General features: G+C 34.4%; 1 long non-coding RNA gene across 1 annotated transcript; it reads right to left on the bottom strand.

The window, feature by feature from the left end:
• Positions 1 to 3,443: 3,443 nt before the first annotated feature.
• On the bottom strand, positions 3,444 to 4,202 carry LOC107867570. Its single transcript, XR_007054335.1, has 2 exons — positions 3,911 to 4,202; positions 3,444 to 3,841 (listed from the first exon to the last, which is right to left on the bottom strand). It is a non-coding gene; the product is annotated as an uncharacterized LOC107867570 (long non-coding RNA).
• Positions 4,203 to 4,779: the final 577 nt, after the last annotated feature.

The raw sequence follows: 4,779 nt of genomic DNA on the forward strand, positions 1-4,779 counted from the left end.
ATAGTCTATTATTATTAAAGTGCTATGAGAGTTAGGAAACAGTTCTAAAACCTTTGAGGTTCTTACACTTTTGGGCACAACACAATAGTTTTAAAGATGTGGTTAAAGTAAATTGGTATACTTCTGTTCAGGGCAGTCCTTTTCATATTTCTAATGAAAAGCTAAAGAATTTAAGGAAGGTGCTTACAAAATGGAGCAGAAATACTTTTGGGAATATATTTCACAAGGTATCAACTTTGGAACACACTATAAGAGTGAAAGAGTTACAACTAACAATTAACTATTTGGAGGAGAATAGAATCGAATTGAGAGAAACAAAAGAAGAACTCAGGAAGTATTATCAACTAGAGGAAGAATTTTGGAAGCAGAAGTCTGGAATGACATGGTTCAAGGATGGAAAGATAAACAATAAGTTTTTCCAGAATTATGTCAGGGGCAAAAGGAAGAGACTCTTTGTACAAGAAATAAAAAATGATCAAAGTGTAATTTGGCAGGAACCAGACAATATTGGAGAAAAAGCAGTTATTATTTTAAAAAATAATTTATGGAGGGCAACAAGAATGAGGAATATGAATTGCTTGATTGTATCCCAAGTATTATTTCAGCAGATCAAAAAGAGGAAATGGATAGAACACCATCGGAGGAGAAAATCAAACAAGCAGTATTCTCACTTAACAGTGATAGTGCTTGTGGTTCGGATGATTTTTCAAAAAAGTTTTTCAGAGCTGTTGGGATATCATCAAGGAGGATGTGATCAAATTGGTAATAGCTTTTTTTGTGGATATGAACTACCTAGGCGTATAACTCATACTAATTTAGTTCTTATAACAATAAAAAAAAGTGGTCAAGAGGCTTATTGATTTGAGGCCAATAAGTATAAGTACTTCTATTAGTAAGGTTATATCCAAGGTAATTCATGTGGTGGATTTATTGCCAATGATCATTTCACAGAATCGAACTGAGTTCATGAAAGGGAGAAGTATAGGTGAGAATGTATTGTTCACTTAGGAAATAATTAGGGATATAAATAGGAGGGATAAACATCATAATATTATGATAAAGTTGGATATGGCTAAGGCTTATGATAGAGTTACATGGATCTATATGACTAAGGTGTTGAGAAAGTTTGGTTTCACTGAAAGAATCATAGATATGATTTGGAGATTAATGTTAAATAACTGGTATTCTGTATTGGTTAATGGTAAATCATATGGTTTTTTTCAATCTACTAGAGTCCTTAAACAAAGAGATCCTTTATTCCTTGCCCTTTTTATTATTACAGTTGAGATGTTGACAAGGAACCTTAACAAACTGTGTGAATACCAAAGTTGTATTGAATTTGGCCAGCCAAAGTGGAGTGAAAAGATTAATCATCTCTCATATGCAAATGATACAATCTTGTTTTGTTCTGGATATAAAGGGTCGATAAGGAAGATGATGAAAGTTTTGGTTAAATATAAGAAGGCGTCTGGTCAGCTCATTAATCTTTCAAAAAGCTTTTTATGTATTCATGAGAAAGTACCATTAGCAATCAAGAGCAGAATAAGGAGGATTACAAGTATTGCTATAGGTACTTTTGCATTCACCTACTTGGGATGTCTAATCTACTATGGAAGAAAGGAGAAAAGCCATTTTGAGGAATTGATTCAAAAAGTGAAGAGGAGGATTTTAGCATGGCACAACAGGCTCTTAACATATGGTGGAAGATACACTTTAATCAAAAATGTCCTGTAATCTTTACCTATCTACCTAATGTCAACCATGAACCCTCCCAAAGGTGTTATTGATCAAATTCATAAGCTGGTGGCTAAGTTCTTTTGGAGTAAAATAGGGGGATTGAAAGGTAAACACTGGATAACATGGGATCGATTGTGCAGACCTATGAATGAGGGAGAGGTAGGCTTAAGATCACTTCATTCAGTAGCTGATGCTTTATTTGCAAAGCTCTGGTGGAATTTTAGGACCTCTGCAGGATCTCTATGAGCAATTTTATGTGGAACAAGTACGGTAAAAAGAAACATCCAGTGATTGTACAAGGTATAGGGGCATCACCAATTTGAAAAAAAACTATTCAAGTGAGAGATGAAGTGGAGCATAATATATGGTGGAAAATTAAATCAGGAGAGGCAAGTTTCTGGTTTGATAATTGAACTAAACAAGGAGATTTGTATTATGTGGAGGACCATGATCAAGGAAAAGTGGAAATAGAGGTAAAACAATTTATAAGGCATGGGAGATGGAATAAATTTATGCTCAGCTTGTACTAGTTTAATGAAATGGTGGATTATATAGTGAGCAACATCAATCCAGCTTTGCAAAATGATACAAAGGATAGATTTTGGTGGATGGGAAGCACTAATCGTAATTTTACTGTAAAGAATGCCAGGGAATTATTAAGAGACAAAAATGAAAAGAATGAAATATATATATGCAAATCTGGAACAAGGAATTACCTTTCAAAATGAATTTTTTCTTATGGAGAGTTTGGAAGGCAAGGGTTCCTACCAATGACAATTTATAGAAAGTAAGAGTGAACTTGATGTTTAAATGCTGGTGTTGTGAGCAAAGCAATCAGGAGACAATGGAACACCTTTTCCTAACATCCTCAATAGCTTTAAAGCTATGGAGGTTCTTTGCTAATTTTTTAGGTATTAGGGATGAAGGGAGACAAATGGCTCATCAATTGAAGATATGGTGGAATTATCAAGGGCCAAGTAGAAAATAACAACTATGTAAGGTTAGCCCAGCTTTAATCATTTGGGTACTGTGGAAGAGAAGAAATAGTATTAAGCATGGAGGTAACACAACCTTTTCAGGGATGGTTTCTCAGATTGAACAATGTGTTACTTATATAATAAAGAAGAGATATAAGAGTCCAGACATGTCAATTATGAAATGGAAAGATGATCAATTTTGTCACAAGATTCAGACCAAGGAGTTTCTATTATTTGGTGAAATGGGAACTACCAGAAAACAGATTCATCAAATGAAACACTGATGAAGCTTGCAAAGGCAATCCAGGTACTGGAGCGTATGGTTTTTGTCTAATAAATAAAGAAGAAGACTTGTTGTATGACCAAGGAGAGAACATTAGTTTTACAACTAATGTAATTGGTGAAATGAGGGCAACACAAGAAGCAATTAAGTATTGCAGAGAGAACAATATCAAAAAAGTAAAGGTTGAGTCAGATTCTTTACTAATGGTCTGAGTGCTTAATAGAGAGTGGAAATTTCCATGGGAGGTTGTTGAGCTTCTAAAGGATATAAGGAGTAATGAAGAACAAATTGATCTACAAGTTAAACACATAAACAGAGAAGGGAATGCTCTAGCAGATTACATAGCTAATTTAGCTACTGACAATATCAGTAAGTTGAGCTTTCACTCATTCCAAAAATTACCAAGCAAAGAGAGAAAAATTTTCAACATAGAGAAGGCGCAAATACCATCATTAAGGATAAGATCTTAATACATCAAGCTATATGCAGAGTTTGGGCAACAAAGACAAAACACCTAAGGGTGCAGATTCTAAGAAACTACAATATTTACATCAAGTGCTGCTAAATCTAGGATATACATCCTCTAATCAGATTGCTAATCTAAGTTAGCACAAAATACATCACTACAAATAAAGGGGAAAGACATCAGCCTGAGCAATAAATACAAAAAGGCAACATCAAACACAAGTGTTGATACAGCAACAAACTTGTCAAATGGGTATTTCTTTCAGGATGGTTTTTTGTGAGAAAATTAGAAAAGAAGGAAAAGGAATACCTCTGGGAGCACCTTCGGATAGATTCCTCCTCATCAGACTACTTTCACAACCTCCACAACCCCATCCACCTTCACATGCAACCAGAGTTAGTGATGGAAGCACACTTCATATTAGTTGAAGAATAAGAAAGAATTTACCTTGGTTAAAAAGACATACATTGTGCTAGAAGAAGAAGCTGTATAATTAAGGGAATGGGAGCACAAATGACCCACGACAGTAGATCCTTCAATAAAGAGTTCCACCAACAACAAAGCGGCAGCATGGAAGAGGAAGGTGGAAATGGAAAGTACACTCATTTTTGGATAGTGGAGTCTTTTTATTGTGGTAGGGTTTTAGAAATTGGCCGGACTCAAACAAAATTTATTTTGTGTATTGTGTAATTATGGGCCTTGTACTGGATTTGTATTTGGTTTTTCATTAATAATAAAATGGTCGTACGGCCGAACAAAAAATTAAATTAAAAAAAAAACATAAAAAATTAGAAAAGCTTTAAAAGAATGGAAAAGATAGTTTTACCTACCTGCCAGTTGACTATAATGAAGTCTAACTCAAATCATGGAGCCTGGACTTTTACTTTTTGGACTCTTAGACAATCAGAATATATCGCCATTCAAATAGTATTAATTGTAAACATATGAATTCCTATGTATCACCGCACATAAATCTAAATATCTATTATTTTGAAATTAAGACTTTCTATAAAAAAAATTAAAAAGAAAATCTTTTTATTTTGAAAATACCTTGACACTGTTAGGTTCAAGTTGAATGTAAGAATGAAAAATAGAGGGAATTAGTGGAGGGAAAGTGAGATCACACCTAAAAGGAAAGTGTGTTCACAATAAAGAAAATCTACTAATTCTCCCACATTAGTTGAAGAAAGAAACTTTCATGTGTTCTTATTAAGAAACACAACTCCACATGGATAGTGAGGCAAGAATCAAGAGGTGTCTCGCGCTGTCATCTTTATCGCTCGCTCGGCTTCAGCTTCAGCTTCGGCTTCGGGTTT

This window comes from Capsicum annuum, chromosome 4 (genome assembly GCF_002878395.1).
Source record: "Capsicum annuum cultivar UCD-10X-F1 chromosome 4, UCD10Xv1.1, whole genome shotgun sequence".
Classification (NCBI taxonomy): domain Eukaryota; kingdom Viridiplantae; phylum Streptophyta; class Magnoliopsida; order Solanales; family Solanaceae; genus Capsicum; species Capsicum annuum.